The 22,800-nt window shown below is 37.3% G+C and overlaps 1 protein-coding gene across 1 annotated transcript in view; it reads left to right on the top strand.

Moving 5' to 3' along the window:
* The window catches only part of PCLO (piccolo presynaptic cytomatrix protein), a 311,928-nt gene that overhangs the window by 49,435 nt on the left and 239,693 nt on the right, over positions 1 to 22,800 (top strand). The gene's annotated exons all lie outside the window — the stretch shown is intronic.

Raw genomic sequence — 22,800 nt, 5'->3', positions numbered from 1 at the left:
TTGTGTCTGACAGTGTGTATGATAACACTGAGAGCAGATTAGGACCTCAGCCTGGAAGAGTGTTCTTCAGTAAATTTATAAAGGGAGTTTAAATCAGTCTTCATCACAAGCATGTATCAAAACAGTTTAGGGAGGGTCCACTCCACCCAGAAGGAACTACAGGAAGACCAGTCAACCAGCAAGAAAAATGAGGTGGCATTTTTATGTGTATATTCTAAAACATTTTTTTTTAGGGAATACATCATATCATTACTGGTTATGTCATTTGTCTTTAGATTGCTTTAGGGTTTTGTTTTTGTTTGTTGGGTTGTTTTGTTGCTTTTCTTTTACTTCTGTAAATCCTTTGAAATTATGAGTTATAAAACACAGATTTGTTAGGTTTTCTGTGTTCTGTGGATCAGATAAAACAGTGTCACCTGTTTACCCGTGCTGAGAATTTGTTAGATCAATGCAATTGATCTTGGTGTTAAGGTGGCAAGTGTGTATGAGAGGGGGGTTCCTCAGTTGATACTTCTCCCTATTTCATGCACTGTCAGAAAAGAATGCTCTTTAGTTCTTGTTACCTTGTTCTCATAAAGGATCTTGGATGCTATAGATGGTGAATAAGTGCTTGTTTACCTTATGTCCTCTGACTGCATTAAGTTTCTCATGAAAGGATTATAAGTCATGGAAGAGAAGTACCACAACGCATGACATCCAGTAGGTACCTATAGAAAATGTATAGGTATCTCTCAGAAAAGAGGTATTTCCTAACATCCAGTCTGAATCTCCCCTGGCGCAACTTGAAGCCATTCTCCCTAGTCCTGTCACTTGTTACACAAGAAAAGAGGCTGACCCCAGCTCACTACAATCTCTCTTCAGGTAGTTACAGAGAGAATAAGGTCTTCCCTGAGCCTCCTCTTCTTCAGACTGAACAATCCAGCTCCTTCAGCCTCTCCTCATAAGGACTGTGCTCCAGACCCCTCACCAGCTTCAATGCCCTTCTCTGGACATGATCCAGGGCAGCTATGTCTTTGTTGCAGTGAGGGCCCCAAAACTGAACACAGTACTCAAGGTGTGGCCTCACCAGTGCTGAGTACAGGGGGACAATTACTTCCCTGTTCCTGCTGGCTACACTATTTCTGATACAAGCCAGGATGCCCTCGGCCTTTTTGGCCACCTGGGCACACTGCTGGCTTATGTTCATTGAGCATTGACCATACCCCTGATTTGTTTCCTCTAAATAGACTTCCAGCCCCTCTGCTTTAGGCCTATAGCACTGCCTGAGGTTTGGCCAAAGTGCAGGATATGGCACTTAATCTTGTTGGACCTCATCCCATTGGCTTCAGCCCAGCTCTCCAGCCTGTCCAGATTGGTCTGTAGGGCCTCACAACCTCCAAGCAGACTGACGCTTCCAGCAGACTTGGTGTCATCTGCAAACTTACTGAGGGTGCATTCAATATCCTCATCCAGGTCATCAATAAAGATATTAAAGAGTACAAGCCTCAGTACTGATCCTTGAGGAACACCACTTGTGACCAGTTGCCAGCTGGATTTAACTCTATTCACTACCACTCTCTGGGCCTGGTTCTCCAGCCAGTTCCTTACCCAGCAATGAGTGTACCTGTCCAAGCCATGAGCTGCCAGCTTCTGCAGGAGAGTACTGTGGGAGACAGTGTCAAAGGCTTTGCTGAAGTCTAGGTAGACTACATCAACAGCCTTTCCCTCATCTACCAAACAGGTCACTATGTAGGGGTCTCCAACATGAGATGCCCTCATCTTTGCTGCCAAACCTTAAATAAGGTCTGGGAAGGGGTGGTTCCTGGCTGCACCTCTTCTGGTTACTCAGGTACATTGCATGTAGCTGAACTCTGCTGGGTTAGCCCTGCCTTCCCACCAGGTGCTCAATCACTGCTTCAGGCTGTGACTTAGCCATTTCCACTACAGTTGGCAAAATGTCTAGTGAACTGTTAGGCAGTTACATAAAAAGTCATAAAATCTTTTGGGTTCAATGCAACAATATATCTAATGTGGCATGCAGAAGAAGAAACTATGTTTTAACAAAAACAAAATGATTCTTTGGTGTTTGACTTAAAAGATTTTTCTCTTGGTTCAGGTTTATTGTAAGTGAAATATCATCTCATAGTCACTTTTTCTGCTTTCTTTTGATAAATGAGAAAAGGCATTTGATAAAGCAAGCCTTGTGGTTTAACAATGCTCTTTACTTCAAAAACTCAGAAGAAATAAATAATATTTTACATTTGCTTGTTGTCTAAAAAGTAGTCACCTTTTGAAAAAGAATATTCAGGACTTGATCCCATTCCACTCAAAGTCATATGTAAAGAACATACTGTAGTGTCACACCTGACAGTGTTAATGTATAGCTACACCCTGCTCTGCCAAACTGTCCATAAAGACATGCTTGAGGTTAGATGCTGCAAGATTTTTGAGTCCTCCTGACCCTTCATGTACAAGCTGTGTGTATGGAATGAAACACTGAAATCATAGTAAATCAGATTAATTACATTTTCCAGTCATTTTCATGCTTAAATTAAGTGCAGGATAGAATCTAAGACATATATTTCACATATTAGTATTTTATATGCATACTTTTTCATTTCCAGCACTATTTTTGGCAGTGTCACCACCTGTACTCGTAATGTCTGCTCTTATATTTTATAATCCACATTCAGTGCTGCAGATCCTTAGAATAACTTTCTTTCTCTCTTTCTGTGGGCAGTGAGCTGAGCTAAGTGCTTACCAAAATATAAAAGTCATTGTTGTGTTTTTATTAATTTTTGTTCCTAGTATTCTACACTATCAGATCATGTAGTGCACTGGAAGGCTCAGAAGAGAGAGCTCCCACAGATCATATTAAGAACCTCAGTTTTCAGAAACTATAATTTCTTTAATATATTAGCTTCAATCCCATTTAAATTGTAGTTTTGAAGTTATCATTAGTAAATTATTTTTCTTCCTGAAATTGTTGCTGCTGTGGATTTGTTTGTTTTTTGTCCCCCCCCCCCCCTTGTTCCCTTTCTCCTATGCCACCCCCTCTTTGGGCCAGTGGGCCTGAGGGCTTGCTGTCCCCCTGTCACCTAGACAGAGATAGAGATAATTGTGACACTCATATAACGGTTAACATCTGTGCATCATCTCTTCTAAGCACAGGCATTAATTACTGCATGAAGCTTTTGAGGGGACTCTTTCCTGTTTTATGAGATGGTAAATAAGTTATTATTAAAAAAATACACAGCTAGAGTAATAAAGTAGTTTTAAGGATATTTCGCAGTAACTTTGACTTTAGAACATTTACATGGCTTTGAAATTTGAGTTTGGTTTTATTTAAAAGGTGACAGAGGAGAAGAAAATATGTACCACAAGGAAAATAATGGTTACATTTTGTCTGACTAGCAAAGGATAAATAAAGAACAAATAAACATAATTTTCATGGGCATGGCAAATCAATCTTCCATAATATATTGTTATGCATCCCACTGGGATTCTGAAGGAGAATAAAGCTCAGATATTCATTCAATCATGGAAAAGAGCAGAATCAGCAACATCCTTAATAAAACCAGTAGGAAGTAATCCTCACAACAGCTGCTTTGTGGTTAACTCTCAGATCCATTGATTAAGAGTAAAATGTAAAAATCTAGACAAATGTTTTTATTCATACAAACCATACTTGAGAAGAATGACTACTTTTTAAAGTAGATTTCTGTTAAATTTCTGGAAAAAAAGTCGTATGATCTCATTTCAGTATACTTAAGTGAAGTAAAGGAACTTTGAGCACCATGTAAAAATCAGTTTATAACTGCTGAATCTTTTTACTTTTGAAACTTTTCAAATGGGGATTTATGTTTTCAGTGAAATACATAATTTAAAAAGTAAAACCCAGAAAGTAGAATTTGCCTTAAAAATCAAAGACTTGCAAAGCTTCATATGAAAGTCTTGCAAAGCTTTATATTTATTACAAATCTTTTATGGTGAGAAAACTTACACAAGGCTGTATAAATGTATGCAACTTAAATCTATATATGAAACAGAAGGCATATATATATATATATAGCCAAAAATTTTAGATACTAATTTACTTACACTTGTATTATTTTTGCAGTAAGGATATGTGAACAGAAACCATGTAAGTGTCATTAAAATGAAATTATTATTTGCAATACTGCTTCTATTTAATGTGTTAGAAGTTTGGTGAAGGCTGATAGCACATGATATACAGTGTTTAGAAAGCAATAGTTTACAATGAAGTTATGAGTTTGAGATTGTGTTTGTTTTTTTTTCATTTGAGAAGGGGAGCTGGCAAAATAAATGCATTGCATATTATAGTGTGAAAATAAATAATAAAAAAACGGTTTGGCATTGCTCTAGTGTGTAAACCTTTTTTTTTTTTTTTTCTCCAGTGATGGAGCAGTTTTATTTGAGTCTTGACCTCTTTCTACATTGTTATGGCAGTAGGAAACAACACTAAGTTTCCTCTGACAAGGTAGTTAGTGTATCAGTAAATCAGTCAAATAAAAGAGCTTGGAAAGCATCCAGCTTACAGAAGGCCAGACAATGTAACAGGCATTGATATTTTTTTATTATTTCTGTCAGCAGCAGGTTAGTATGCCGGAAACATCCTTGCTTTATCCACATTTCAGAGTCATCAAAGTAATCTGTTTCCTATCCAGGCCAGTTCCTATGGAAAGCATCCCTCATCCCTTTCAAATGCCTGCACTGCGTTCAGATGAGCTGCAGCAGCTGGAAGCGATTAGAATAGACCGACGTGGGAAATCACACAGGAAAGGATTCATCTCGCTAAAGAGGAATCAATGCTCTGTTGTGTAGGGGAAGAGGAGTTTAAGTACAAAAGTGAGCAGATTTTCGAAGAGACTCATAGGAACTGAGCTGTATGATTACACTGATGCCATTTAATATTGCAAATCACATTCTACCCCCAGCAGATTATATTTAAAAACAAGTTGGTAATCACAGATGATTGTTTCATAAAAGCATAAGAAGTGTCAGGCAGGAATGAAGCAGTTGTTCCTTTATCGTAGTCCTCCCTTGTAGCTCTCCCAAAACACAGTGATATCAGACAAAAATGGGACATTAGTAAGTATGCAGCTGTAAACGTTACATTTCTGGTGTGAAGAAAATGACATTTCCTAAATACGTGAGGTGAGGTTTGACAATTTCCCTTCAAACATGTACATTATTAACATAAGGAGGAAATCAGTTGGAAATCTTTCCGTCTTCAAAAGGAAAGAGCTTTATCTGTAGGCAGTATCCTTTAGACAGAAAAGATTTCATTTCTTTCCAGCTGAAAAGATGTGCATTTTGCACTTGCAGTGAGTGACTTCTTGTTATGTAAGCCCCTCTATGATTTTCAGTGCTTGTATGACATACATAATGGTGGTACTTTCACAGTGTATTACTTCTGTTCTTAATCTTAGTGTCAGTGTGATACTATAATTGGTGGTAGATTCTTGGTGCAACAGCAGCTGAGTAAAATGAGGCTAGACAGACATACAAACCTGCACCATTTGGGAGCAAGTCCAACTGTATTAATTTTAATTTAATTATATTTTTAACTCTGAAAACTAGAGACAACTTAAGTATTGAATTATAAAGATATTCACACATAATTTAATCATTTATCTAGATCATTGTGTAATTGTTACTCTGGGCTTTTATAATTCTTATGACTGTGGATTGGATTCAGAGACTTTCTAGTTTGTTTGTCATCCAATGTGTTGTTTCTTGTTTTAAGATTAGGTAATGTTCTGGCAGTGATGCCCTTGTAGAAGGTGGCTGGTGTTACTGATACCCTGAAGTACCGTGCCTGTATGCCATCTAGGACTGTTGACAAGTTGCCCTTTGAATGTCATCTCCCTGAATGTCATGCCGGCAGTCATTTCTACCTGAGGTTTTCTTTCTTTTGATTGTTCAGATTAAGAAAATCCACTGTTTAAGATTTTGTATGGTGGTTATTCTGGAGAGAAACAGAGCCTTTCTTTTTCTGTAATAGCAATGAAAAAGTGCCAGTGAATGCAACAGCTATGAGAAACAAGTGACCCTGTTATTGAACAGTAGATAGGTAACATTAGAAACAAGGATGTTCGTTTCTCTAGCCACAGGTTCTTTGAATCGAACTTTGACTTAATTCTCCTACTCTTACTATACAATAAGAATTAAAATAACTGTATTTCAGACTGGAGAAGGAACTATTACAATTTCCTCAGTTTAGCTTCTTACATACTTGAAGTACATGTGGTCATTTCTCTAGGTAATATAATTACTTCTTAACTTTGTAAGCTGTTATGAAACATAACAATTCACTAAACACACCAAAAAGTAAGTGTTGTAAAGGAAATAGCAGGATCCTGTAAACATAACAGAAGAATCTTTACCCCTTGTGCACAACTGCCATTCAGTAACTGTACTTTACATTGCATGAAACTGTTCTAAGCTCAGAATAATCTCTTCTGCCCCTTGCTATGAAAATGTTAAGCATCTCTCTTACATTATTCCTTGGAATCTCACTGTGCATTTTATGGGGAGATGTTTTTGCAAGGTGTCTCTCATACTGCTTAAAATGTCAGTATTTGTCCATTTGGAGGCAAATTTCCCTGGAGACTGCTGCAATAGGCATGCAAAGTGACCTGTGTTATGTGATAAGTGTGGGAAGGGATCCTGTGCTCAAAAATGAAAAAAGAATTTACCACCACGTCTTCTGATGAGCATTTTGAGAACAATGCTACCCAGTCACTGCATGATATGTCAGTTAAAGAAAAACTGCTAAATAAAATTTTAAATAAAAAATATTAGTCAACAGTAAAAATATAGTAAAAATAGTAATAAAAGAAAATAATTGGGTGGTGAAGAATGTAGAACTTTCCGCTGATGAAGAAATAAGTGATAGCTAGGAGAATGAGAAGCTGTCAGGATAGACCTGTCTTCACTAAACAGCATGAAAACCCAGAGTCTCCTACCAGTCATCAGACTATCTACACACTTGAACATGTACACATTGAATAAGAAAAAAAGTTGAGTAAATTAACCTACAGAAAATAGTGGAGGCTTGAAAAATAACTTTTTTTTTTTTCTTTTTTTCTTTCCTGGAGATGGTCTTCCTTTTAAAAGCTAGGAGACTTGTTTTCCACTCCTCTGTTATTGCATGCTTGTGTGTGAGCTCTCTGTAGTAATTTCTGGAGCTCTCAAGGCATTAATAATTCAGTCCCTGAAGCTAGTCTGAGGCTAGGTCAGACTGATTTGTTTAGGGGGCTCAGAGTAGGCCATAACCATTTATTCTATGTAAAATATTCCTTTTTTGATTGTCAGCCCACACAGAGGGAAACTTTAATTTAGAGGGGATGGTTCTGTGTCAGACCAAGACACATGGGGCAAAGAACTCTGTCAGTGGCACATAAAAGAGCAGAATAAGGAAACAATACACTGTACTTTCCCCAGATACTCTCCTACTATCTACAGCTGCAGAAAGAGGTTCAGTATTTAAATATGTACTTTGTCTCTGCCAGCCTCCATTTTGTTCAATTGGAAATTCTCTTTCTCCAGATCCCTTGAGGTTTTCATGGCCTTTGCACTTCTCCTTGTACCTGCTTTCTGCTGGTGTTCCCACACTTGATGGTCTGCTTTTTCTCTTAATCTGCTTCGCTATTTGTTTCCATACTTCTTCCTATGTCTCAAATTTTGTTTCAATCTACTTCAGCAATAGTCTTGATTTTCCTATAGTCAATGCTTTCCTAAAATCAAATACTTTACCTTTATCAGCCTGAAATTACTGTTTCAAATTTATTTATTTATTCTTCCTCTAGGACAGGTTTTGTCATTAGAGTTTTTGTCTATTTTCTTTAAAATGCAATGAAAGAATATTAAAAGCTCTCAAGTCAGGCACTTAAAATGAAACTGTGACAAGTGTGATCTTCATTAGCACCTTCCTTCCTTCCCGAGTGCAAGATAGATTTATTTATTCATTTATTTACAAGGATAGCAATGTAGTTATTTAATCTTTCTTTTTCGTCTTCATTTTGAATATTTGACCCTTATAATTATTTACTATGTATTGCAAAAATTCCAAAATTCCAAGTCATTTGGATCTTTTTATAGTATGGCATACATATTAATGCCAAAACATTTGTTAGGAAAATTAAAAAGAAATATTAGTCCTGATTGTTAGGTGTATTGGGTATGTGGTAGCAATTTAGTGTTCCTAAAGCACTAAAAGGAGCTGTGTCCCATTTCTAGGGCGCATATGCAATGCAAGGGTTATGCTGCAGGAGTGTTTCTTACAAATATATCATGGTGATGTATGACCTTTATTTGCTTGCCAAGCATCTCCTGGCTCTGATACAATAACCTGTGACAGATTGTTTGAACTGCAAAGCCCTGGAGTCCTGCTGTAGGTGAAAAGTGGATGTTCCTACATACAGTGAAACGTGTCAAGCAAGGGAGCGAGGAGAGCTCTCAAAAAACAAAGCAAACAAAAAATAACACACCAACAAATTAACAAAAGTAGAGGAAATCTAGAGCTGGGAACCCATTTATTTCAGAAATACACTTTCAAGTTATTTCTGCTGTTAGCATTTCTGAATTCATGGACATAATGAGTGAGTGCCTTCTTGTCATACATTACATTTGCTGTGTCAGGCTGTACCAGCTCTGCTGCTGATGCCTTCTCATTGCTCTCTCAAAGGCGTAAACCAGCTTCCTGCTTTCTTCCAAGTAGTGAATACCTGGTACTGACTCAGCTTCAGGGATTTATTAAGAGATTATCTTCATTGTTTCTGCCCACTTACTGTGCAGTTGTATGCAAGAAGCATTGTGGGAACTCAAAGAGGAAATCTGTACAACTCACCTCACAAATGAACAGATCTGATTTTGTCAGATTTAATACTATAATTAGATAGGTTTATATTTGTGTTCTTTGCAGTCTCCAGTAATTTTCCTTAACAATTACTCAGTGCTGTGAAAGCTCTAAAAGCAATGTACATGAAGTTGATTAAAATGAAATTAGAGTGAGGCAAAATGCATGTGCTTCTGGGAGAGAGAATGAAGCCACTTGAATGTAATTTTATTATTGTTAGGGCAAAGCTGTACCTCTGATTCATAACTGAATACAAGAAGAAATTGGATTCATAGCAATTAAAGAGAATTAAGAGCTTTGTTTATCTATGCAGAATGAGATACAGAATACATATAGGAGCTGGGTGCAGTGGGAAGTTGTTGCTGCTGTCATGGAGAGCTAAGAACTTGAGTGTAGTATGGGCTGGGGCTAACAAGAAGAGGACATAGCAGTTAACATACTGGACTGGACTACAGAAGGCTGCTGTTTAATTTGGAAGTGGGTTATGACTTCAATATTGGGTTTAATTTCAGCTTCTGGTCCTCTCTTCACAACTTCTGATACTGAAGTCCTGGCACAGATTATGGATTTTGCTATAAATTGTACCTGTGCTCCAAAGAGAAAACTGTTAGTGTGCTGTTTGGGCTACCAGTCCATTCTGAGTTACACTGACATGGTGCCTATATTTGGCTTGTTAATAGAAGCACAGAAATTGACTATGTTGTCTTCTTACACCTGAGCACTGTTCCAAGGGATAACTCTGTATAGTGCTCTTCTGTCAATTTCTTTGAATGATTTATATTTTCTCTTTGGTATGCAAATCTGGGAAATTACTTCTGAGAAGTTTATTATTAAGGTTTTAAGTAGCTTTTTTCAGGGTCTATGGAAAAGTGAGTTTTTCTTTATAGAAGGGAAGGAGTCTGGGTGACACAGCAAAGAGAACTTACTCAACATGGCAGAAAGTGTTCAAAGTATAGCTTTTAGGGTGTCAGAAGGAAACAATCTGGCAGTGAACACAACTGTCAAGCAGGTTGCCAAGGCTCATAGTGTGTGCTGAGGGTTGCATTCCTCACCTTTCTGTGGAATACCACAGGGTGATATAAATTAGAAGGGACCTTCTTCCCAACATTTAGAAGAAAGACTCCCCAAATCATTTCCTTATTGTGACATAAATTAGTTTAACTGAAGATTTAAATTGACAATATGATTTTCTTGTGAGTAGAGACAGAGGTACTTGCTTCTACAAGGGCTGCTCCGAAAGTAATGCCTCTTAATTTATTATACTAGCTCATAATTCAGAAGCAGATGTTGGTGGAATGGCAGTAGAAGTTGAACATTCCTGCCAATATTCCATTAAATCTTATTGCTCTGCGGCAGATGGCAGCAGAAAGGCAATCTGACAAAATGTCATCTGACATGGAAGTGTGTATGAAGCAAAGGTATGGAATTGAATTTCTCCATTCTGAAAAAATTGCATCCATTGACATTCATTGACAAACATGGGATGTGAGCACAGTGAGGCAGTGGGTGCTTTTAAGCAGTAGTGACAGAGACAGTGGGTCACCTCTGCTGGTGCTGATTTTTAAAAGTGCAGTATGCAGGCTTTTACTCATCACTGATAAAACTGCATAGTTACTGGATGTGATTGTGTTTAAAAATAGTGTCTTGTAGCTGAAAATTTGCTCTATTGAATAGAGTTATTGTGCTTTTGTATCTGTTGTAGTTTCCATGGAAATAAATAGGAGTCACTGATTTTGGAGTGACCTACCTATGTTGGTAGGTGCCTGTTAAAAATGTATCAGTGATTAACTATTTACAAACTATTCACCAATTTTCTTCACAACTGCCTAAACAATTTAAATTTCTGTTGTGTTGTAGGAGCAGATATGCCCTAGTCAGTAGATCACAAAGGACATAGCTATATAAGCATGTAGAAATAGACACCAGCTGTGCTGCCTTATTCCCCAAGCTGTCTAGAGATAAGAGATCTACGGACTTGAAGCCAAGTGTTCATCTTAAGTGATGCTCCATGCTTGAGGAAACTTGACCTATTTCCCTGCTGGGACATGCTATAATAATGACATGGCTCTGTAGCATCTGGAGTAAAGGTAACTCATGTTCATAGGACAGGCAGTGCAAGGATAGGTCTGTTAGCCCCTTGTCATTCTATGCAAAATCATGCAATGTTTCTTTAGGCTTTTGATACATTATTCTTTCTTGGTACTTCTTCTGGCAAAGTGGTCCTGTTTACCTAACAACTAGAATTAGACATTCAACAGTAGAATTTCAAGAAAAACTAGTTTGATCTGGTGTCTTCTTTATCTTTTCATGCAGGCTGTTGTGTATCTTCCTCTGAAGATCCTGCCATCATTAACATTCAGTTCCTGTGTGACAGTAGCCTACAGTCTGCACCATGAAACTCCATTTTCAAAAAGAATCTTAGAGCTATTAGCACTTCAGTTTTTTACTGATATCTTCAGTTCAGTAAACAGATTATTTTGAATGTTGCTATCACTTTTCCTTTGATGATGAGCTCTGTGTTCACTAGTGCTGCAGCTGAATAATGATTTCTTTGAAAGTCTAATTAAACCACTGTTTTATAATCACAATTTATTTATATGATAAACTTGCTTCAATGAGTAGCTGTCTGATGTGGACAGGGGGAACAAACACTTCTTTTTCTGGCTTTTTTTCAGTCTAGACTAAAACAGCACCTCTTATAAAATGCTGTATTCACTTCACTAGTGTGAAAGGTAGGCACACCTAGATTGGAAGGCACCTGAAGGTTTTGCACGCCAGCCACCTCCTCAGAGCTGGCACGTCTTCATAGTCAGAGCAAGTTATTCAGGGCTGTATGTGGAAAACCTGGACCTGCACAATCTTGACACAACATCTGTCTGCAGCTGACTGTGCCTTAAAAAGAGATTGAAAAAGAATAAAAATATGTAAAGGAAGTTGAAATAACTTATAAAAGGGTTGTTGCAAATTATGTTTTTACAGGTTTCTTTATGACTGCATAAGTTCTCGTTTACTACACTGTTTGCTTCTTCTCATCCTTTGTTTAGAGTGCACTAATTGCCATACCTTATGTTCTAAGATGAAGTAAAATTGCATTGGGTTAAATGTATGGCCTGTTTCCTGGCCTTGAGAAGCTTGAATCAGAAAATGAAGTTCTTTTTGTGTGTTGGCCTAATGAGAGGACGAAGTGGAGCGTGACCACCTGCCAATGTTATTTTATGCAGTTACTCTAGGCCTCTTCTTGCCTTTCTCTTTTACCAATCTGTATCAGTGCACTCTTCTCTCCTATCCTCAGTTTGCTTGAGTGCCTTCCTGAGGAAATATGAAAATTGGTACTTCTCTTGTTAATAATAAAGACTGGGAGCACTGGGAAGTCATACCAATAGGCCCCATAGACCCTTGATTTGAGAGCGTTCTTTGAGCCATGTTGCTTCCACAGCATGATTCTAAATTGGAGTTGTGGGAGAGCAGCAGGCTGCTGTTCATTGGAAGGGAAATGCAGTCTTTCATCATAATTACAAATGTAAATTGCTTATTTTAAAAGTTGAAGAGTCACGGAGATTAGTTCAGTTTTCTGAGGGGAAAACAGATGCTTCTTTGAGATGAGATCAAGGACAAAAATCATCACTGCTTATTTACTTATCTCAGTAAGAAGGAATATTTAAGTCATTCACTCATTCAATTCATAATATATATTTTAAATAAAGGTCATGCTCTAATAATTTCATTCTTGAGTTGTCCAAGGAGAAAGTAGCCATCTTCAAGATTAATCTTTTCCTAAAGTTAGTCTGGAAATCAGTGATCTGAGAGTATAGTAATTAATTGTTTAGGTAATTACAAATTCCATCATTAAACAGCTTTTCATACTGGCATCAGCTTTTAGTGCAAACATCTCTCATATTTCTGGTATATGCTTCTTGATCTTGTAATGTTTTTTTTGGTAGAGTTTGGGAGCACCAGTGGCATCAGATTTAAACTCATGTTAAGATTTTGAACTGTTCTGAAGCACGTGAGAGTTGATAGAAGTCTTTGACTTTTCAGTTTGAACTGTGTCAGAGGACTCAGTTATAAGTTTTTGTTTATAGCACTGCAAATATGCTGTTACAGTTTTCTGTGGAGAAAATTACAGTAATTTGAAGCGTACTTTTTGCAGTATATTTTCCCATTCACACATACAAAGCATGATATTAAAGCATCTGGTTTTATTTATGCAGAGTAAAAGTTTAATTTATGCAGGTGAAAATACTAGCTATCAGCTGGGAAATTAGAACCATTATTTTTCATAACAAAAGTCTAGAAAGTAAGGTCAACATCTCTAGCAGGGAACTTGCACATATAATTAGTTAAAACAAGTAACTGGCCATGGTGACTGATCAGTCTCTGATATGGACTGTTCCATTTTTTTCCTACTCCCTAGTAGGAATGAGAGGAAGGAGACTCTGCAACCATGTTTTGGTGTGTTTTCAGTCATAGTACTGCCGTGGCCACAATATTTTGGAGAGGAAGAGGCATGCTTTTCTGTGAGGAATTTGAATTTATGTTTTTTGTCTGGGGAACCATATAAGAGAGAAGAAAGCATATGGGAAAATATGACTTTTCAGAGAGTAAAAAGAGAACAGATAGACCCAGGAAAGAGATAAAATGTGAAGCATCCCGAGGAGAGACTGTGAGCTGGAGCTGTTAAACTTGGAGAAGAGCTGTTTGGGGAGTTGTCTGTACACTCAGCAAAGTGTACAAAGACTCAAGAGGAAGGTGTAAAAATAATGGATCCAGGCTTTTCTGAGCAGTGCCTGCTCAAGAGCTGAGAGGCAATGGGCACAAATAAAAATGTGAAATTCCATTTTGTTTTTCCTTTTTGAAAACTGTAAGAGAGGTTAACGACTGCAGTGGGTTTCTCAGAGATCTTGTGGAGCTTTTGTCCTTTAAGGTTCTCAAAACCTTCTGGACACGATCCTGGACAATTTGCTTTAGCTGACCATGCTTGTTCAGTAGGGTAGGACCAGACCCTCTCAAGAGTCCTCTGCAGCTTAAATTATTTTATGATTGTACTGTTTGGATCAAACCTTCTTTTAAAGTGGACTGCTACTTTAAAAATAGCAGCTCCTGGCCATACCTGTATATGTATTTGCTACCTTCTGTACCTCTAGATTCAAAGGCAGAAAAGAATTGTACTCAGATTTTGTGTAGTCAGTTTCTTTTCCAAATTACATCTGACTCTTCCTGACACTTTCCTGAAACTGACTTCAAAGTGTGAGTTTACTTTTTGCAAAATATAGATTAATTTTACTGAAGATTAAACAACTCTAGAGGAGCAAGTACAAATGACAGGCTTTAGGTTCAAGGTTTTAGGAGTTCTTGATTTGTGAAGGGAGAGCATGTCAGGTTATATGACCACATTCAGTATTTGTTCTAGTTAATTCTAATTTCTAAAGAAACAAGTGCTTTCAATTACATACCTTTGCTTCATACACACTTACGTGTCAGGCACTATTTTGTCAGACTGCCCTTTTGTTGCCTTCTTTTGCGTGGCAATAAAATGGAATGCAATATTGGTGGGAAGGTTCAACCTCTACTGCCAAACTGACAACATCCACCTCTGATGTCATGGGCCAACATTATAAAATAGGAAAAATTACTTTCAGAGTATTCTAATCTGTCAGCTTCAAAAAAACAGGATTTTCTAAAAGAGATTCTGTGAGTCTTGATTATATTGTAATCCACTGGGCACCTTAAATGTCTCTACTGGAGGTAATGACAGGCTGTACTATCGTTACGTACTACCTACAGTCTGTGACTAGAAAAGATTTTTTGTAGTTTTAAGAAATTTATCGTGTTACAAAGCAGGGAGCTCTGTAACAGTTTATTATAGAAATAACATTCTATATGGGGTGAGTTGGTCTTGCAGAGAGCAAGTATTAATTTTTTACACTTTACAAAGCATAGTAAATCTTTCTCTTTTTTCTTTTTTTTTTTTAATTTTATTTTTGAGAGAGGGGGGAAATGAAGAATATTCATAATTTAATTAAAATTGTGTAATTTGTGATGTATAAAATAAAGTTTTGAGTGAGATTTACATTACCAGATATAGTAATGTGCATTATACGTGTCTGCATATTATCTGGCTGCTGAAATTTTCTTTAGAGTTGGGAAAAAAGAAATTTTAGTATTTGTTCATCTTACTCTAGAGTAAATATCAGACATGGGCAAGATTAAAGTTAGCTTTTGAAGTGCCTACTGCATAACGGTGATTTCATGTGACATTTCTTCATTGCATTGTCATCAAACTCTGAAAACTTATTAAATCATGTTCCAGGTTATCTGTGTATTTATACTTTGTCTACTGCAGCACTCATCTTTCATCATGTGGCTCCTTTGTTTTGATAGAATGGAAGACAATTGTAATGTATTTTGTCATATTCTCATTTTCTTGATGTCTTGAAACATGATCTTTACTTTTCCATAAGAAATTGAATAAGTGGGCATTAGGCAATAGCTGAATTCTTTGTTGTTAGAGATACAAATAACATCTTGTTTTTTGGAGAGAGAACAGTCAACCACATCCACCCAGTCTGTTCGGAGAGTTTCTTCAGTACAAATCTTTCATTTTAAAAGTTACATGAAATTGGCTCCTCAGGGGAAGTCCATAATTACAGTAACACACTTTCTGGAATTCGTTATCTGGTATGGAGAGAACATTCAGATGTTTGACTTGGTCTACTCTGTAAATAGTTCAAACAAACTGTACTAATACATCAACTGTTATCACTTAGAACAAGTTCAAGTGTTGCTACTGTACTGGACTGCTTGAATCCACTTTCTAATTATTCACAGGCTGGAGGAGATGAGCATGGTAGCAGTCAGTGTTTTGATTACTGAGATTAACGTCCTTTTGGCTTTAGAGAAGCAGCTAAGGAATATACTTGATGTAATAGTTGACCCAAACCAGACAATCTAGCAGTTAAGTATTAATTTATTACACTTTACCTATTAAAGTAATGGAAATGATGCTCCCTGTTATATTTTTGTATAACCCTAAGGCTACATTTATCTTTGTTCATAGTTCAGCGGTAAACATTTTCCCTAACTCTAGGGAGATGTGAGCATGTTGTAGCAAAAGAGGAAGATCCATCAGTACTTTCATCAGTATAATGAGATATGTAAAGTACTAAATGAAGAAATGGTTCCTAATTATGGAATGGGGGTATGGTGAATGAGAAACTGGGTGCGAGCCAGCAATGTGCCTTTGCAGCCCAGAAAGCCAACTGTATCCTGGGCTGCATCAGAAGAAATGTGACCAGCAGGGTGAGGGAGGTGATCCTGCTCTACTACTCTACCTTGGTGACGCCTCACCTGGAATATTCCTTACAGATGGGGAGTGTCATTACAGGGGAGACATAGACCTGTTGGAGCGTGTCCAGAGGAGGGTCACAAAAATGGTTCAAGGAATGGAGCATCCCTCCTACGTGGACAGGCTGAGGGAGCTGGGGCTGTTCAGTCTGGAGAAATGAGGTGACCTGATAAGCAGACTTTCAGTATCTGAAGGTACAGAAAAGAAGGGGAAAGACTCTTTGGCAGGATCTATTGTAATAGAACAAGGGGAAATGGATTCAAGCTTTAAGAGGGCAGATTTAGGTTGGATATAAAGAAGTATTTTACCATGAGGGTGGGGAGGCACTGGGATGGGTTGCCTAGAGATGTGGTTGATGCCCTGTCCCTGAAGACTTTCAAGGTGAGGTTGGCTTAGGCTCTGAGCAACCTGATTTTCCTGTGCATGTCCCTGTCGTTAGAGGGGATTTGGACTGGGTGATCTTTGAGGGCTCATGCCATCTCTAAGGATTTTGTGGAATAAAGTATTTTAATCTTGGGGGAAAAAAAGAAATGTAGAAGAATGTATGTTGGAAATTGAGTAGTCAAGATACTTGGAGAATAATCATAGAAATGTTTAATGGTTTGGACTGGAAGAGACCTTTTAAATCCTCTAGCTCCAGCCCCATTGACACAGGCAGGGAGGCAATGAGTTTGTGTTGTTGTGTTTGTAGCCTTAAGGTTTCAAAGCATGGATGTGTTACAAATCACAGTGAAAATAAAACCTTTTCCAATGTTATAAAATATAGGTGTATTAGGATTTGTTTTTTACTTGAAGCAATCAGCCATCCTTTGAATCTGATAGTATGTTGTAGAAAGATGAAAGGAGAAGATCACAGTTGCATTTTAAAATAGTTTTTAGTAGTATATGCTGTCACAGAGCCCATTTAAAAATATATACTTTTTAATTTATTAACCTTCCCACGATCTTCATTTATTTTTCTCAAGCTTTGTTCTCCTGTCATTAGTGTGAAGATATTGAACACAAAGTGCATCATTTCTTCATTTTAAGAAGATAGGAAGATGTTATGGCTTAAAAATTAATTCTTTTCTATACCATTTTGCTGAAGAAAGATTTCTGTTAACTGCATTTACAATAACATCAGAGTTCTTATTTTAAAAAGAAATGAGGGTATAGTAATAAAGCTTAATTCATTTATGGTTTGGAATTTGCTCTTTTTGGTTGGATGTCCCAACACATTAATATTATTGCACTTTTTTTCCTATGAGTTATATTTATTTTGTTTTCTAATTATCATGTTCTTCTTTATTATTCTTTTGAAATTATAACCTATCACTGAGAATGAGTTGGGCCAAGTAAGCAAAGGACAGGAAATGTAAAATAATGGATACTCTTTCTGTGTAAAAGTCACAGGGCAATGGGGTAGTCATTCAGAAATATGTTGCCTGGACAACAATTGCATTATATTTTGTGAGGAAAAGACCTGTTAGCAGGATTAAGTATTAGGAAGTGAATCTATGAGTTCAGTATAGGTAACATCAAAAATTTAAGGAGGCTTTGATTAGACAAGGAAATGCATACAAACCTGAATACTAATCTTTTTTTTTGGACGTGGGTAAGAACAGTCATTGATTGTAGTGCTGAGATGAGCTAGCTTTGTTTTACTGTGGTTGTGGGTGCCTTCTGCTGTAAATACGCATACATATTTTCATAATGACATAGAACTGAGTGAGCTGTATAGTGAAGGTGTATGCAAGAGAGCCTAGCTTGTCTGCAGTCAGGGCAGTGTTCTGTGTGCTCAGTACTGCCTTCAGTGTGCAAACTCTTCCTCAAGAAGACACATATTTAATAAGATGGATAGGTCTCTGAATTTTTATTGACTGTATTGACTAAGGGCTTGATTCAGTTGCCTAAACAGTGACATCTAGTACTAGCTGAGATGCCTGTGGGCATGTTGCCTAGTTTCTGTGCTGATCCAGAGGCTTGCAGATAGTATCTGCCACTGTGCAGTTGTCTCAGGGCATCTCTGACAGCAGTGCTGTGGCTCAGTGATACTGGTCCTCTGCTGACATCTGGTTTAGGCCACTGAAGTGAGTCCTAGGTCTCCATTGATTGTAATGAAATCTAAATGGCTGTCTGGAGTGGAGACATCTGCTTTGGATCTCCCCGCTGTAAGATGAGGAAAAAGTCACTTTCTGTAGTTTTCCATAGTTGGCTCAGCAACAGTGTACACAGAAAATGGAGACTGCTTACTTCTGCTAGCTTAAATCCTACAAAATTGTATCAAAGTCTATCCCAATGTAGAAAACATTGTCTAATTTTTAATAAAACTAATAACACTTAAACTTTAGGGTATTTTCTATTTATTTATATGTATTAATGCACTTGTTTTGAAGTTTGTCAGGTGTGATGTCTGTCAGAATAACCAATCACATATTTGTAGAGGTGCACAGTGTCAAGTAATACATGAGCATTTTGTTCAGGGATTTTGTGTGGAATACTGAAGGCAAGAAATGCTTCTTGTCCTGATTACTAAGCTAGACTGGCGATATCCAGAAGAGGTGATCACTGAACAGATGTAATTGCAGAAGAGGTTTCTCTTCTGCCAGCATCTTGGAGAACCAGATAAGCGCTGTATATCTTACATATCCTAGGGATTCGATATAACCCATCATGCTGACCTGTGAGGGTTAGAGAGGGGGTTTTGTTTAAACAGAGATACCATGATTTCAGTGCACAGGGAACATGTTTCTCTTCAGTGATTAATGAATATTAAGAATTCAGTATTTTCTTATCAGTCTGTGTTATGTTGTCAGATTGAAATTAGCTTGATTTACATATTTTCTTAGCTAATTCAATTTTTTAGAACTTAGAAAATTAGAGTAAGGTTACCCATTCTGTGGACTTCCAAATATGGTGATCACAGAATGTCAGGGACTGGAAGGGACCTCAGAAGATCATCTAGTCCAATTCCCCTGCTGGAATAGGAGCACCTAGCTTAGGTCACCCAGGGATGGGTCCAGGTGGGTTTTGAGTGTCTCCATGAAGCTTTTTAAATTCTACAGTAGAAACAGATTAGTGTATTTTTATGAATGAATATTTCTTTTATGACTTAATAGCAAGAACGTGCTCTCAAGAATTCTAAAATAAAAATATTTAAGGTATTTGAATGCCACATTTTCTCATTAGTTTCATTTAAATAGAACTGTTTTTACAGAACTTTCTATTAGAAATGAAATCAGTGGACGCTTTTCTGTCTAGAGGAGGAAACTTAGAGGTAGGACCCAGGAAATCTCTAGATAATGTGCCCATAGTTAAAACTAATTTTGAGTAATGAGAAATTGACTGAAATGTTTATTAGGTAATTTTTTTTATCAAACTGGGTGCTAATAAGCTCAAGTTTATAGTCTGAGGTGGATTTCTCATCATTGACCTAATTGTGGCCTTCCAGTAGCAAAGGAAGCTTTATAAGCAGGCAGGAGGGAGACTGACTTTTTAAATGGTCTGTTGGTGATAGGATGTATGTAAATGGCTTTAAACTAAAAGTAGAGAAATTTAGGTTATATGTTAGGAAGAAATTCTTTACTCGGAGAGTGGTGAGGCACTGGAGCAGATTGATTGACTGAAGAAGTTGCGAATACATCAACTCTGGAGGTGCTGAAGGCCAGCTTGGGTGGGGCCCTGGGCAGCCTGATCTAGTGGTTGGCGACACTGCCCACAGCAGGGGGTTAAAAACAGGTGACATTTGAGGTCCCTTCCAACATAAGCCATTCTATGATGACTGTCAATTCCCCATAAATAAACTATATCAAGTAAATTATCTTTTAAAAATGTGTGTCACATGTGGGAATGTAAATTATGGCATATTGCTCATTTCTTATTTTACATATGAAGACAGTGGCATGTTTCTTTCTGATGGTAGTCAGTGGTCAAGGATATCTGAACTGTCCCACCACTTGTGATGCTGTTAAGTGTACTTCAAGTCCGGATGAATATATAATTTTGAGAAGGACAAGGAGTTGTTCCATTAACATATATATAAGTCAAGTTACGTAGCATGAATTTTTACAGTTCAGAATATAAATATGAGAGAGAAATAGTCCCGGCTTTATGCAAGAGAGAAAAGATTTCTGTTATAAGAGCAGTACCTGAATTGCAGTCAGTGTCTGGCTCAGAGACAACTGCAGCAGGGTATTGCTTCCAGAGGCAACTTAGTGGCCATAAATACCAGGACTGAGTGTGCTCCAAGGCTCAGTCATAAAGAGAAGAGTCTTGATGCCAGGCCATCCAGCTCTGTATAACTCCAGTGAATAAAGGAGGGACCTATAAACAGAAGTGAAAACTGTTGAAAGTTGGGGAGTTTGCTCAGTCTGGGCACCATTAAACATACAAGGGTACACAGTGTGTGGGGAGACAGCTCTGCTGGGACCATGCTGTGGAGTGTTGCTCTTGTTCCTGTGGTCAGAGATATACTATGTTCAGAGCAATCTAAAGTTGTCCCCATGAGGAATTAATTGCATGTTTTGGAAAATAAATAGCCATTCCTATATATGAAATGCTATAATTTGCAGTATAGGATGAATCCTTTAAATAAAGATCAAGTTTTGAAGCCCTTTTTTTTTTTTAGGGGAAAAGGATGAGGGGCTCATTACACTTCTGTAATGCCATTGGATGAATGTAAATTTGTCCCTACAGTACAACAGAAGAAAAAGCATGAAATAAATTACAGTTCTGAAGTTGGATAGATTTCTGTTTAGTCTTTCACTGTTCAAATCAAAGTTAACTTCCAGATTTTCCTTGTGTACTAATTGTAAGTATAAATGTAAAACTTTTCTACTATTTAACTTCGTAAATATAAATAATCAAGAACAGGAACTGTTGGCTGCAATTTCCAGCTGCTCTGGTTGTATTTCAGAGGGGTGCCAGAATTTACTTCCTGACCTGTGGCCTGAAGCCACAGCCATAAGCAGCACATGGGTGGAGGGGGAAAGGGATTTTGTAACAGGATATTGCAAGGAATGATGCAGAAATCTGAGAACCAATATCTTCAGTGGGGCTTGGGGTATCTTCAGCACTTCACTGAACAAGACCTGTTTACAAGTCATTGTCAGTCTCTTGCTTTTGTCATTCACGAACATCTAAAATGATGCGTGCATCCAGTGAATATGGTCTCTAGATTTTGAGTCCTTTATTCAAATACCACAGTGATTTAAATAATAAACCACTTTACAGCAATCATTGCATCCTGAAATAACAAGTTGTGCTAAATTAAGCAGAGAAAAGTGGCAGCAGCTGACAAATGTCTCATTTAGGAAGTCTCAGATTTTGTTGATACTTCAGTGCTGCTTTGTGGTTTGCTAGCCTTTCATCAGTGTCTCGTTCATATCTGTAAGATGCGAGTGTGGTCAGTTACATCTTTCTATCATCTTTAGTGGAATGAGGGGTCTATGCTTAGTGTATGTAATTATTTTCTAGTAGTAACTACATAATTGTTCTATGAACTCTGATTATTATTTGCTTGTATCCCTGTGTATCTATCAGAATGCTTACCTGAGCTTTCTGTTATTTCTAGTGTAAAAATATCAATGACCGTTGATTAAAAACTCTCTAAAAATATCAGTTCTTCAAAAATGAAGTCCAAAAGTAGTTATTAAAGTTTCCTGTTATTTTAAACTTAATGTGACTGTTGTTTTTTTTTTAAATAGCACTAACAAATCAGTGAACTATTCATACATTGTTTTTCGCTTAATACAATAGTTTTTTTAGACTAAATAGTATTTGTGGAGCTCTACAGAGATGTTTGTTGGTATAAAATGAAAATCAGGGAATTTTGTTTCAGGCTGTTGCATAAATTGCTGTCCTTAAAAAGGGAATGACAAAGGAATAATGGTGTTTGAGTTCTGTGATTAATTCTGTGTCCAAAAGCAATTCTATTTGCATTACCTGGCTTTTAAAGTGTTGTAGAAAGATCTTTGTGAGACATTTATCACCTCTTTTAAGCTATAAGTCTTACCTACTCTCTATAAAGACAATAAGTTGGTAATGCATTTTCAAAAATGTATAGAAGAGATTGCAAACAGTGATGAAAGAGTATAGAAGCAATAGGAGAAAAGAAAAACAATACTACTTTAGATACACATTAAAATTAAAACTTGAAGGTCTTTTCCAACCTTGATGATTCTAAAAGATTTAAGTTAAAAAAAAGATTAAAGATAAAAAGCTGAACTTCCAATGCAATTCCAGAGATGATCAGGTTCCTCTAGCAGTATTTTTTTTCAGGCTCGCAATAGCAACAAGGGAAATGGTTTTTCAGCTGTAACATAATCTGGCTGCCAAAAGGATATAGATACAATGAATACAATGCTCTGATAGAGCATTGTGTCCTTACTTCAAAAGTACATCATTTGTTCCCTTGATGTAGACAAAGCCTCCCAGATGATCTCCATTCTAACTCCTTCAAATTTGTGATTTACAAATGATAAGGGAGAGCAAACATATAGCATAGATAGCTCTTATACCCAATATTGGTAGGCAACTGCTTGTAATGAGTAGAGGGTTAACGACAAAGGGAGTAGGAAGGGGAAGGGAAAAATGTTTTTTCCTTTACTTGTAA

The sequence above is a fragment of the Cyrtonyx montezumae genome, unplaced genomic scaffold, assembly GCF_038088225.1.
Source record: "Cyrtonyx montezumae isolate F1298 unplaced genomic scaffold, pur_monq_1.0 scaffold_3, whole genome shotgun sequence".
In the NCBI taxonomy this organism is placed as follows: Eukaryota; Metazoa; Chordata; class Aves; order Galliformes; family Odontophoridae; genus Cyrtonyx; species Cyrtonyx montezumae.
Note: the sequence above shows the minus strand (reverse complement) of the source record. Positions and strands in the feature narration are given on the sequence as shown.